The following is a 14,599-nucleotide window of genomic DNA, read 5'->3' on the forward strand; positions in this document are numbered from 1 at the left end:
TGATTGTAGTCCCACTGAGACTGAAAATTTACACCAGTCGGAAAGGGGGGTGAATTCTAACATCCATTTAGAGTTGCATAGGTGAGGATTGTTCCTTCATGTTGCCAGGAACCCAAACAATACCATGTACAAGACAGAACATTTTCCACTTATCTGCTCTACACATTTAGCATTTTCTATTTTGGTCCATTATTAATCCATAATTATTCTCCTTTGCAGAGTTGAGAAATCATAGCAGGAGGCTACATTGCTCAAAAAATGAATTCTTTCCTGAACAAGGAAAATTGGAGAAACTACAAGCCCCACAGCGAAAAATGCCTTCCTGTTTCCTGAGGCACACTGAGAAGTGTGCAATCAGCTCCGTTCCTAACAGTTTCCATAGCTCTGCGAGTGGACATATCTCCTTTTTTCCGCCATGAGCCACGGAAGAATTGCCTAACCCTGTAATCTCTCTCCTAACCTTTTGGACTCTTATCACCTCTTTCCTAATTGCAGGAGGGAGCAGTGTGTTGAATTCTCCTTTAGAGACTTGCATTTCTTTCCTTTTGACATTTTCCTAATGCCTCACCACTTGATGCCGGTGGCCTGGTCCTCAAATAAAAATGATAGGAAACAGGGCCCTGGTATGTCTTTCCCAGCCCACCAGAAGGAATTTCCACTCCCCAGGATATGGCTGCCCAAGATGATGCTGTTCTAGGTGCAGACACCATAGAGCATGTGCTACAGTGTCTTCTCTGGCCTCACCGCCAGGCATCCACTCAGGAGTACAGGCAACTGAAGACAAACATAACAAATATTTCCACCCAAATGCCATGTTCCCACTCTTCCCACTGTCCTTTGGCCTAGTTCATTAATTAAATTTAATTGTTGTTTAACTGACCACCACTTTCAGGGCCTCCTCCCGAGAATATCCAGGGTCAGCCCAGGAAGGGCAGACAACACAAATTCGTTGTGTATGAAACATAGTGTGATAGTGCGGGAAGCACATGGACTTTGATGTCAGGAAAAATCTGACTCAAATCCTTCCTCTGCCTTTTGACTATGTGATCTTGAACAAATTATATAATCTCTCTTAGGCTCTGTTTCCTTATTTGTGAAATGAGTATAATTAATGATACCAACATTCAGGGTTGTGGAGAGGATTAAATGAGTTAATAAACATAAAATGAGCTTAGCTTAGAACCAATTTAGTACATAATTAGCTCCTGATACACGTAATCTATTGTTACACTTTCCCTTTAATCCTCAAATTTTCTATCATTATCTTGTAGACCAGGCCTCCCTCATGGTGAAAGTTATACCTGGAGCCTACCTCCCCTACATGCAACCTGCCATATTATATCTACCTTTCCCACCTCACTGCAGAAGAGGACAATTCCACCATTAGAAATTCACTCTTTATTCTGGGTTTGGTTACTTTTATTGAAACACAAATTTTCCTGGTAAGGGCAACGCATTAAGCCAATAAACAGTTATGTTTACCATTTGTGGTTTCTAGGTACCTGTGGCATTTCTTATCTCATCTTAACCTGCTCAACAAACCTCTAAGGTAAACACTGTCCCCACAGGCAAAGCTCAGACATTTAGATGTCTGGCCATAATCAGAGCAAAAATGCATAAGTAGTCATCCGATCAAGGTTTTTTTTTTCTTTTTTTTTTTTGTAAATAAAAGAAATGATGGTTATATTCTATCTGAGATATTAATAGACAAGCTAAGAAAAATAAGCACAGACTGGGGCATATGGAGATGCCCTCTCTAAGGTGGGTTCTAACCTTGGAACCGGTATTTCTAAGAAACTCTGAGAATACTAACCATCCCAGGAGGTCTTGTCTCTGAAGGGGTGTGACAGTTTTGGTAAGTGTGGATGAAGTCCCCACAATGCAAAGGGATGCACAGACTGTTGAGTGAGGGGTGGCCTGGGGGGCTGGGTGGCACTGGGAATCCTGTGAATAAAGTGCCAGGCCAGGACATGTGGATTCTTGTTTATTGGCAGGGTGGAGTAGGACAGAAGCCTAGTGAAAGTTAGTTTACCCCAGGGCTCTGATGTCCATTTGCTAATTGGAGCATGCACCACCTCTCGTCATAATCATGATGAAGTCATGTTTTCTGAGTGACTTTATGAATTACACAGTTAGTTTGATGTAAAATAGAGGCAATAAGAGCTTGGTAGGTAAGAGCATAGGCTCTAGAACTGGAAAGATCTGGGTTTAAATCACAACTCTGCTGGAACCATGTAATTCATTCTGTGACCTTGGTTAATTATTTGATCTCTCTAAGCCTCACATTCATTACCTGTGCTGTGTGTCTGTGTGTGTTACAATGCTCACTTCACAAGGTCATGTGAACATCAAATGAATAATATACTTGAGGAGATACAGCTGATGCTCAAAAAATGCTATTTTTTTTTTTTTTTTTTTACCATGGAGACATCTCTAAACTGTGGGATACTGGAAGGCAGGGACCATGTCTTATTCATCTTCATATCCCCGATGCCTACTGTAAAACAATGCTTGATGACAAAGTTTAACTGACATTTAAACCAACAATCAGAAGTATTACTGATGTGCCAAACAAACAAAGCTTGCAGTTGTAACACAGGAAACACGCAGACCGTGCATGTATACAGCAGCAAACGATGCATTTTCTATGAAATAAAATGCTTTCTTTTTTCAAGTCCTCTGTAGCTGCTTTATCATTTACTCGTCATTTACACAAAAAGAAAGGCACAGTCCCCATTTTCAGTGATGAACATAATATAAGCATGGTGTCAGATACTGTAAAAACGTAGATTATTGGGAGGCAGTTTGGTCTGAGTCTGAATGGAAAAGCCCCTATAGGAGACCCTTTACACACTGTATATTGGGCAGATCCTCATCCAGTGCCTCTAAGCTCCCACCACTTGCCCAGGCTCTGCACATGTATTCTTAAACAGTTTGCCAGGTTTGTTCTAGAAGAAATCAGAATGTATCATTTATTGTTGCTCATAGATAGGCTACTAGATTTCTCTATTTCCTTGGTCCCTGTGAAGCAAAAGCAATGTTACAATGTCCTCAGCTTCACTGGTAAACAGGAATAATTCTATATTCAAGAAATTGAGAATTTTTAAGGTGATCTTGAAGAAGAGTAAGGTTCTCATCATGTGAAAGGGAGTTCTTGGGACTGGGAATCTGGCCTCAGGAGATTTTGTGTGGTTCACTGAATGAGTCACGAATAGGTTGCAAAATCCACCAGTAATAATAGCAGCACTATCCTAAAGCTGGAGACACACTGATTTAAAAATGCAAATTATGATGGCACAGTAAAGAACAGGACTGTGTGATTTCATAAAACAACTCCCTTGCCCATTTGAACTCAAAGTGCATTCAGTTTCCATACACACACGTCACTCTCTGAACCTTTTTGACCTGCCAGAAAAAGATGAAGAAAAGCAAAAAATTATACACATATACTAGACAAGAACAAATTTTAAAAGGATAACTTTAATTGACATTTATTCCTTAAAAATGTACATGGTATCTATGAAGAACAATGATGGGACACAGATTCTACACATTCAGCTATAACATGAAAGTGGATGGATGGGGAACCACATAACAGATGAAGTATGTCCAAAATACGAGAAGAAATGGCCACATTGTTTGCAAGAATTTCTTGTACTGCCAGTATATGATATTGCCCATGCATGGGAATCAAAACAAACAGAAAGGGAGAGAAGGGGAAAAATGATTAAAATGAAGTTCTCATTTTCTTCTTTAGGAAAACAAAGCATTGTTTCTGCCTGGATTATTAACTGTGTATTTCTAGTCCAAGTTGTCTTCTAACAATTTCCCTGTAATTAGAAACATACACATCTGCATGAGTTTCTGCCAAAGTACCTAGGTATTTTCCTGGCTTAGTCATCAGCATATGGCAGGGGAAGCCCTGCCAGTGGGTAGAAGGCTTCACAGTGTTTGGAACACAGCGGTAAAAGGAGGCCGTGCCCATGTATGATGACGCCTGGTCCTAGGAAACCAGAGTCTCAGAACCCTTACCTTCATATTTTGATCCACATCACCAAGCCTGAAGCCTTTGCTGCTTCCGGCCAAGTTCCTCATTTGGGTCCCCATCATTCTACAAGACAAAGAGAACAGAAACTCTGGATAAATATCCTTGTATATCACTGATCCCATTCATATTATAAAATATTCAGCTTGTTACTTTGTCTCAAAAAAAAACCACATTTCATTCCACTCCCACCTTCAGATCACTAAGATCCAATGTTCCTACGCTGATTTATGTAAGGTTACACCCTGGTGTTGATGTAGCCAATACTCATTGACAAAAACCTTAACACCCTGGAAGGAATAAACACACTTCTCTATGTAATACTAATCTATGCTGCCCAAGAGTGGATGAAATGTGACTAGTTCATATCTATCCCCAAAGCAAAAGAAAAACAAAAAAACTTACCTGGTATGACAGAGTCTGTAGGAATTCCTCTAAGTCTTGAACCAACTGCCCCAGATATAGGGCAGATCTAACCTGAAGACATCTTCAGGAGAGGTCAGCGGTCCAGGACAACCCGTTATTGCTGCTGAAATAGAAGCTGGGTCATGATGGAGTGAGGCAAGTACCAGGAATTCCCAGGGTGCTGTCAGAGGCACAGATTCTGTGGATTTGCTGAATAGTGACTCCTCAGCACCTTGTACCTAGTTTTAGTAACTTGCTGGAAGAAACTGGCAGCTGACGGAGCAGGAGGGAGCCTTGGTCCTTTGGGCGAAGGGTGTACTCCTTGCACGCATAAATGCGAAACCTTTAAGCAGGAAAACTTGTCATTCTTTGGGTGGTGACAGTCCTACAACAGGTCTGTGGCTGAAATCTGTTAAGAAGGTCAGACAACATCTCCAAACCATGAAACCCCTGCTTAGAACTAGTGAAGCTGATTTCCATAAGCATGGCTTCCAAGCTGATGGTGTTAAAAGGGATCTGTTAAAAAAGAATTCACTCAAATAAAGCAATGATACAGGGGTCTTGTTTGCAGTAGTGATTGTGTTACTATTCATCCATATCTGCTTCCCTTCCTAGGGGTGGAGTTGTATTTCCCCAAGACATTGAAGTTTGACTTGGATTGATTTGCTCTTCCACTGAAATGGGCACAGGAGTTAGAAGTGACTTGTGTATAACTTACAGGTAGAAGCTTAAGTCATAGCTTGTGGTTCACCTTGTCTCAGTCTTTGTTATAATGAAGGACAACATTAAAGGAAACCCTCTGTCACTGTGAGTCCCTTAGAGAGAATGACATGGAACAGAAGCCCCTGCTAGCACTCATTGGGTAAGTAGTGTAATTGAAAAATAAACGTTGGTGGTTGCAAACTGCCAAGATTTGGGTGGTAGTTTGCTTCCACAGAACGATCTAGTCAGTTCCAGCTGAAACAGACAACTTGGAAGGAAACAATTATGTGGTTGAAACTGCCTCTGTGCATATTGCATTTGTACGTTAGTCAGTGCAAGTAATTAAATTTACCCATTGGGCTTCTTTCCCTAAAAGATGATCGAAAGGCAGCGTATCCTGTCTCATACATTAGAACTTTTTCATAATCAGTTGATAACTTGTGATTTGCCTTCTCTGGTGAGGTAAACCTGGTTGCTCACTTTTTTCTTTATTGTTGAAGGAGCTATCAAATGGAAAGTAGACAAACGGATTGCAAACAGGTCTATTAATATACTGTTACCCCTAAAACACTCATGCAAGAAAATCTAATCATTGGATGTAATGTCATCTAAAAAACGATCAGTACATTGACAAGGTTATTGGTGTTAAACTCCAGTTGTCTTTTCGCCCCACTCATAGCTCCATGGATAGGGACATCTGCCCGTTGGCCCCTGGTAAGGCAGCCTCAGAGTCTCTCTGATTTCACATCTTTAAAGGTTTTCCTCAGTTGGTGAGAAGAGGCTCTGAGTGGCTATGATCCCAGGGGAATATATCATGGCATCAGAAAACCAGAAAGAGCAGTAAGTGAAGGGGGGACACCATTAATGTTCAAAGCCATTTCCAAGGAAACATAAATATTTAACGATTTCCTTGTGATTTTTCAGGAGAAACGATATATTAGGAAGCAGCGTGGTAGGCAAAAGTAACACACTCATGTCAAACTGGTTTCTCCAGTTGTTCTGTAGGCTTAAAGAGTTAAAATTACCCCAGATGTAGAAGGACAACAGATGGGTGCATTCTGATGACTTAAAATATTGGATAATAAAATGACCTAAGAGTCTATTTAGAGAAATAGAACAGCTACACTTGGGCTGTTTACAGACTTAGGAATATCATGATAAGCAAATGCTGGCAGTTCAAAGGAATGATAAAAAAAAAGGACAAGTGGATAAATAATGACCTGATGTTGTTGCGAAAATGTAGTGTAACTCTTGCATTGCTAATATAAACACAGATGACCTTTGCATTTGCTCAACTTTCGTCTTCAAGACAGGAAACAGCCACTGATCTTTATCAGAAAAGTAGAATCTTCCACTTGCTTTTGCTGTGCTGACATTATGGTGCATGTCAGAGCATAGCAATGTCACTATCTCTTCAAAGCACATGTTGAAAGCCTGATAGGCTCTTGAAAGAGCAGCTTATCCTGGGCATAGGCTTTATGTGTTGCAAAGACAGTATGACCAGCGTCATACAGTGGGAGGGCGGTGTGCACGTGTCGGGTGTGGGGCTGGGGTGGGGGTGGTGATAAGAGAGAGAAGAAGGGCCTGTGGCTACATTTTCCATGTATGGATTCATCAATTCATCATTTTCACAAACTTAAACATCCTCTAGGGTAACGTTTATTACTGAACAAATAAACACACCCAAGGAGCAATTGTTTCATCCATGAGGTTAGCTAGTCAGTCCTATATTTTAGATGTTCTATAAACTAAAACACGCACAAAGAACTGTTTACGAATTACACAATATTTTTGCGTCACAAGAGGTTCAAACATCTGAACTATTTTTTCTCTAACTTCTGATAAAAATGGATTTGGGATCCTTTCCTTTTACAGTGTACACATAAGCATGCACCCATCCCTCATCGATACATGCTTTAAAAAATTCATGCAGGTATTTCACCAGAACCTATGGCGATTGATGAACATCCTCTCCCATCTCTTCCCTGAATATCTGTCGAGTTGTTATTTTACAAACTTCTCTCCTAAGGGAAGTCACCTCAGTTGCCATTCCCAGTCTTGTCTCATGTTCCATTTAGTCTGGGCTCCAAAACAGATCCTCTCTATATGGAATAAATTCTTATTGTTCTTGCTTATTAAATATTTCTTCGCCTAGCATCACACTTGCAGAAAATACTTTTGTTTTATGTTTCTCCATAGCCATTATATGGAGTCGTAATCTTGCTTCCTTAGACCTGTTATGGGGTGATCTTCCTTAGGCTTCACCCACTGTAACCCAGCCAGAGACACTGTTTCTCATGGAAGGGAACTTCAGTTCCATCTTCAAGCTCCCAGTCTTACCTCTGTGCATGCGTCCAAGGAAGTGGTTCCTTAACCCTCTAGCCTTTCTATTACGTGCCTATAAGTAGTATAAACTTTACATGCTGGCACCAGCCACTACATATTTAACCAGAAACACTGCTACTGTAATAAAAATCAAAGGTTGCAAAATTTTCTGCAAGAGATCAAAAAGTGCGTATCTTTAGCTTTGTGGACAACACGGTCTCTGAGTCTCTCTTGCAATTAAACTAGCCTGCCGGGGCAGCATGGAAGCTGCCATAGATGCAAATAAATGAGTGTGTTCTAATAAATCTTTATTTATAAAAACAGATGGAGGGCATGGTTCTGGCCTGGGGAATATAGTTTGTCGACCTCTGCCCTGAATCGAACAGACACCGTTGAGCCACACTAACAATTTGCAAATTAGAGTCTCATCCTGGTGACATCAAACTCACTGAAGACCTTCACATTTTCCCCTGAACTTACTTAGGAAAGGTAAATATGCAATGTGGTATATTGGAAAGTTGCTAAACAGATCTTAAAAGTTCTCACCATATGGAAAAACACCCATTTTTTTTCCTCTCTTTTTTTTCTTGTATCTTTATGAAATGATGTTAACTAAACTTATTGCGGTCATCATTTGCAATGTATGTGAGCCAAGTCATTATGCTGTACGCCTCAACCTTATACAGTGTGTTTGTGAATCATATCTCAATAAAACTGAAAAAAAAACCAATTTGGAGAGATAATTACAGTTTCTAAACAGGATTCCACTCTAGCTAATGAGAAAACTGACATTCCAACTTCTCCTGCCCCAAAGCACTTGTCTATGGATATTGGGAATTGATGGAAATGTCACCCCAAAGACACATTTAGACGTTTTCTTTTACCCTATTCCATTTGATGTCCTTCACATTCAGTAGTACCTGTCCAGCCAAGATGGACCAGAGAAATGCTTCTGATATATAGCAATGCATACAGATGGAAAGCCATTAGCTTTAAATCACAATGGCATCATTTAATGAGCATCTACAATGTGTCAAATATTGAGCCAGACAAAATCATATATTATCTCATTTACCTTCACTGTATCTTATAGATGAGGAAACTAATACTCAAAAACATTAACTGAATCACCCAAGATTCTAAATGCAGTCAGAGGCAGATCTGGGACTTAAACCAAGTCTCCTGACTCAATGCTCTTTGCACCAAAATTACAAAGCCTCATCTTCATCTTCATTTGCCAGATTTCCACTTCCTCACCAACTGATGATCAGGGCTTTTTAAAATCTAACTGAACCCTAAAATGAGTCCCTTTAGTGCCTTTAGTTAACATTTAAGATGAGTATATTTAGGGAAGACATAGTGAAGTGTTTTGAGCCACAGGGTTTTGGGGAGGAGAGTGGCACCTTTTAAATGCTATGAATGAACCAGCATCTCCTGCTGGCCTGGGTATCTCAGCTCCAGAGACCCAGGTCAAGTGTGTGCCAGTGAGCCCTACTCAGATGCGGGTCTTCCACTGTAAAGTTGATGTGATGCATTGCAGATGCCCCAAATGGGGAAATGAGACGAAAACAAAGATCACAAGCTTAAGAAGCACACTAGAGAAGACAGTGCTCACTCTTAGTCACAGAGAAGAATACGAGACACCTAGAGCAGGGCATATTGATGTACTGCCCAGACCCAGCTACCCAAGTCAGCCAGATACCAGGGTGGTGGCTTGGTGATTACCCAGCAGGAGTGCTTAGGGATTGAGCAGAAGACATAGATGTCTAGATTTCCCAAAACCACATTTCCAAATACTCCAGATAGCTTTTTCATCCTCATTATTCTACTATCTGGAAGGAATTTAAGGAAAATATGTTATGGCAGGATTCAGAACAGTATTCAAAAAACAACCAGTCAAAAAGCTTTGCCAGAAGGTAACGCACAAGAAACCAGTCATGGGATCCTCATGGAAAACTGAATCCAAAGCAGATATTTGCAAACAATATTTTCAAAAAGAAAAATGAAAAACATTGTTGTGTGCATGTGTGTTTGTGTGCATTGAGTGGTTGATCTCTGGTGCAGGCAGAAGAGGGAAATATCCTGACTTTTGAATTAGGATAATGCTGACTCCATATCTCTGACTTACTTGAATCTTTGCCCAAACATGTGTTTGCTTTCATGTAGACCAGACCCTGTAAATCTTGGTATAATCCGTCAGGGCAAAGAGAAATATGTTGCCTAGTGTGTGGCTGTGTAGTAAAGATGAAATGCTTCTGATGAAGTGTGAGGTCTCCTCAATTACCTGTCCTGGAGACAATAATCTTTAAAACACGTCAAAACTGTGAAAATATTACTGCTGAAAGCAAAAGGATCAATACCTCCTGGTGAATCAAATGCCACAGGCCACCCCATGGAGCAATCGCACCTGCATAGCAGTGGTCTTTGCAAGATGCTCCTCTTGAGTGCAGTCTTTGGGGGAAGAGAGTGTGTCCTTCACAGAGAGTGCGACTAACACCTTGTACTGGATGATCTGGGGCAGATCCAGAGGGCTCCCCAGATGGTCTAGTACATTGGGAGTGTAAATGAGAGAGTAACTGAAACCATGTGAAAGTTTGGCTTCTTTTTCGAAACTACAAGGAAGTCGCATTATATCATAGCGGGTCATTACACAGATTCAAACAGTGCGCTATGAGTTAAGCCAGGTCCCCTGACACGTAACAACTGCATCCACTTATAGTCTAATGCGGCATGGTTACAACGTAACGTAAAAAGCCCTCAGACATTCTATTCCCCTATCATTTTGGCGAAGATGGAAAACATCAGTGGTGCCCAGTGTTGGCAAGTTGGGGGTAGGCAGGTACTCTGTTACAGCAGAGGCAGAGAGTTATCTGGTATGGCTCTTCGGGTAGCTAGATGGCCAATATGTTTAAAGATACAAAGTCTCCAAATCTTTCAGTGCAACAATTCCACTTCCAGGGCTTTATCACAGAAAGAAAATTTGTCAAAAACTCAGAGATAAATACATGAGATTTATGAGAGCAAAAATGTTGTAACCGCCCTCAGTATCTGACAATAGTGTTGGTTAAATGGTTTAACCAACAGCATATACCATCCAAGAAATATTTCAGAGAGTAAAAACAATATCAATAATTACATTACTTGACATGAAAAACCATCAGTGATACCGGTATTGGTGAGGAGTAAGCTAGGAAAGGAACAGACAAGTCCTAGACCACATGTTTAATATGTGTGTATATGATGTGCATAGTATGCAAACACAGCAGCAGCTCTAGACAAAAGGAATTTGGAATGATGCTTACTTTTCTCTACTTTCTGTGATTTGACTTTCCCTTGTATCTGTATTAATCTCTGTTAGCAGCAAAAGTTCTAAAAAACACGCAATCAGTATAGGGTTTTTTTCCTCCTTCCTAGTACCCGCATGATAAAGATGCCCCACTGTGTATGTTAAATGATTTGCATTTTCCCAAGGAAGTGCCATCACCAAGCACAGACATGCAGGAAGAAGTTTTGGGTCTGTGGCTTGCTGGTGTGCTGGATTAGCTACTGCAAAGCCGGAGGGATCAATAACTTGGCTTTAAGAGCTTGTTAATCATCGCGCTGAATTTAGGGCTCATTTTTATAGAATAATCTTGGATCGGTAATAGCCCTGCTGTTTCACATTGCCTTTGTTTCCGAAGGCTTTGTGAACATGACCTCACTCACCCTGCGGAAGGCCTGTGAGCTCTTGCTGCCGGCAATTACCTTCCATTTTAAAGACAGAAGCTCCAGTCTCAGAGAGGGGCCGGCTTTGGGCGGAACCTACAAATACTGTGCCAGAAGTGGACAAGTAAAATCTTTGTTTTTCTGCCTTTGGCCACTGTTCCGTGGTCAGCGTTCTCCACGCTGACCCACCGACCAGAGAGTCCACTCGGGAGCATTTCATACTGGGCCCCATCCCTGTGTCCTCCAAAGCAGTCATTTTCATTCAGATCAACTTCTCTCTCCCTTTCTTTCCATCCCGGAGCCTATGGTGAAAAGGATTTAGCCAGGGCTGGCTCGATTTGGGAAAAACTGTTGTACGCCACACAATGTGCGCAGAAGATGAGTAAAGGCATCGGGTAGTGTAATTGTGAGGGTCAGAAAGCCCTCCACGTGTTAAAATTTGACAAACTCCTACATGCCAGTAATCCTGCTTCTAGTTGGTGGGTGAAGGAAAGACGAAGGAATACAAATCACCCATCAATCGAGCGGTAAGAACTAAAGGATGGAAAGCACATCCCAGAGCCTTTTGACGTTGAGACCAGAGTGGAAGTAGTCCGCAACTCTTTGCTCAGGAATTCCGGGCAAGCCATCTAGGACGGAGAGGCCGGTAGCAGAAACTCTACTGGACCTTAGGTAAAAAATAGGGGAAAGGACATTTTTTGGAATTATTTCCTTCTCTTGAAACATCAAAATAAAATGTACTCAGAGAACAATAACCCCAAACAACTCCTTTCTCCCAAGGGGAAGTGGACCCACCAATTCCTTAAATGCGGAGAACATGACCCACCCCACAGGAAGCAGCACGCTTCTAGCCTCATCCAGACTAGTGTTCACCGTGACGGTTCTCTGCCTGCATCCTGTTAGCTAGACATAAACACAGCACGAGCAGGGACGTGGACTGCAGTCGTGACCCTTACAAGAAGATCACCTATACGGTGGGAACAGTGATCAAGATGAAGGCACCCCAGGTTCTCCAATGCCATTGACTGACTGTATGACCCATTCCTCCGGGCTTTCATGGTTCCAGCTGTTTCCAGGGACTAGTAAAATAGAAGTTCATTATCAACAGGGTGTGAAGAGACGATGAGAATTTACCCTGCAGAGTTTCTAGACTGTGGGGGGAGATAAACGATGTTCAGTTTGCATGTACATAAAAGAATAGATGCTCGTGTTATGATAAGGTGTTTTAGCCAAGCTTTGTCTTGTCATTATTCCAACCTCATGTTTACCTTGGCCTGCAATATTCTTGGAACTAGTGTTTTAAAAATGTTTTGAATCCTCCAAAAAGCAAATGTGATATGTATGAAAATAAAGACTCTCACTATTACCACAAATGATGCATAGTTTTAAGTAATTCAGATATACTTAAACTGAACTATGCACTTGGTCCTCTGTCGCAGCCATCTTTTCCCTGGATGCTTTATCTTCCTGCCTAAGGGTATTTAAGGACATGGTGTAAGAGAACAAGTTGACTGGAGGTCTAGTTCTATTTGTATGTGAATGTAGGCCAGCCACCTTTGACTAGGCAGTGGGAGAGGGCAGTGACAAGAAAACACAGTCTGTGGCTATTGCTTTGGGGTCTCTCTTAGAGAATGCATTCCCCATCCAGAGATTACTTGCTGCTCTACCATGCAAACTGGAAGCTCAGCCCTACCAGCTTCTGCAGAATAGTACGGAGGTATTAACAAGGTCAAGTACCATACGATTTTATCCCTTTACATTCCCTGTGGTTGAAGTGGAGCTGGACAGAAAGCTGCCCTGTATCTCCCCCACCTCTGCTTACCAAGGCAAACACTTTAATTCCACTGTTCATTATACGGATATCCCCACCTTTTAATTCTGACCCTTAATAAAAACTCTTAAGAAATTCATCTCTCAAATGCTGAGACATATTCTCAGAAAGCCCAACCACACAATGCCCAAAAACAATGTGTTGAGAAGGACATAGCAAAGTTTTAGGAAAAGAAGTACAATTATATTAAATGCTTGCATTAATTCCTAGATGCATTCTGTGTTCATGAATATCAAAATATGAAGAGCATGTGTCAGAATAAAGAGAATCTAGTGCTTCCTAGATTTCAACATGGATGGTACAAAAACCTTTCATTTCAAATATCTACACTTGTCAACTGAACTGCAAGGCTGTCTTTAAAGTACAGTTTTAGAGTAATAGGAGAAATGATTAACATATATAACTCCTGACAGATCAATAGCTTTACATTCATTACACTTCTACGTGTGCAGTAACTATTTGTAGGTGTATGTATTTCTGTCTGATGACCTGTGATATTTGTGGGAACTTCATTTAAGAAGATTTAAGACTTCTCCTGCTCATAAGACTATAATAGCATTTTAGTCACAGGTGGCTACTGACCACTTGAAATGTGGCTAGTCTGAATTGAGATGTCCTGTATGTATAAAATATGCACTGGATTTCAAAGACTCAATGTGAAGAAAGAATGTACATTTTTTTATATTGATTACAAGATGGAAACAATATCTGGGGCATATTGGGTTAAGTAGGATACATTATTAAAATTAAGTTTCCCAGTTTCTCTTTACCTTTTTTAATTTGGCTGTTAAAATTTTTACAATTACATATGTGACTCATATTATATTTTATTGGACAGCACTAATCTAGAATTCAGGTAGCATTTAGATAATTTGTGGATGAACAGATTTCTCATTCACATCCAGTAACTGCAATATTATTGAGCATTATAAACAAACATTGCTGTTGTTTTTAAGAGCTTCCAAAACATTTAATATGAGGATCTTAACTTTCAAAAATGATACCTCTGATTTTCCTGTATTTTCTCCATGGGCTTTGGTTAATGTAAACTGTTACCAAGATTTATTTTAAAGCTATGATTTCAGTTTGTCAAGAGAAGTACAATAGAGTTGATTTGGAAAAGGTGAATAGAAAAAGCACACCAATGATTACCCACAATTTCTGTGCTGAATATTCTTTCCTATTCATAAAAGGGAAAGATAAAAACTATTACAGTGATAAAGGGAAAAAAATTCCTAAGAGGGATGGCACCAGGCACTTATCTATAAAGCATTTTAGTAAAAAATTAACTCTTCAGATAAACCATGCATAATTTCTTCCACTTTCTTTCCTGTGGCTAGAATAAATTGTGAGAATATCCTAACAGATTCAGCTCTAAAAGACCCTCAGGTCTGTTAAAAAGGATAATGTTCACGTATCAGATGCGGAAATGTGTGAGAGGATAAATGCAGTGAATGTTCTGGGTATTCACTGGACATGACAACAATTTCACGATGTTTCCTATGTACCTAAGGGTATGTTAATGTTGTCATGGTCACTATGATACCAGAGGAGTCTTCTCCCAGGCCTCCCCTTCAAAGTACATT

General features: G+C 40.6%; 1 protein-coding gene and 1 long non-coding RNA gene across 6 annotated transcripts in view; both read right to left on the minus strand.

Annotated features, from left to right (window-relative positions):
* NRG1 (neuregulin 1) overlaps positions 1–14,599 on the minus strand; it is a 988,266-nt gene that overhangs the window by 284,703 nt on the left and 688,964 nt on the right. The window lies entirely within an intron of this gene.
* LOC140845206 (uncharacterized) lies at positions 3,519–6,249 on the minus strand. Its single transcript, XR_012123979.1, has 3 exons — positions 4,451–6,249; positions 4,033–4,111; positions 3,519–3,830 (listed from the first exon to the last, which is right to left on the minus strand). It is a non-coding gene; the product is annotated as an uncharacterized lncRNA (long non-coding RNA).

This window comes from Manis javanica, chromosome 12 (assembly GCF_040802235.1).
Source record: "Manis javanica isolate MJ-LG chromosome 12, MJ_LKY, whole genome shotgun sequence".
In the NCBI taxonomy this organism is placed as follows: domain Eukaryota; kingdom Metazoa; phylum Chordata; class Mammalia; order Pholidota; family Manidae; genus Manis; species Manis javanica.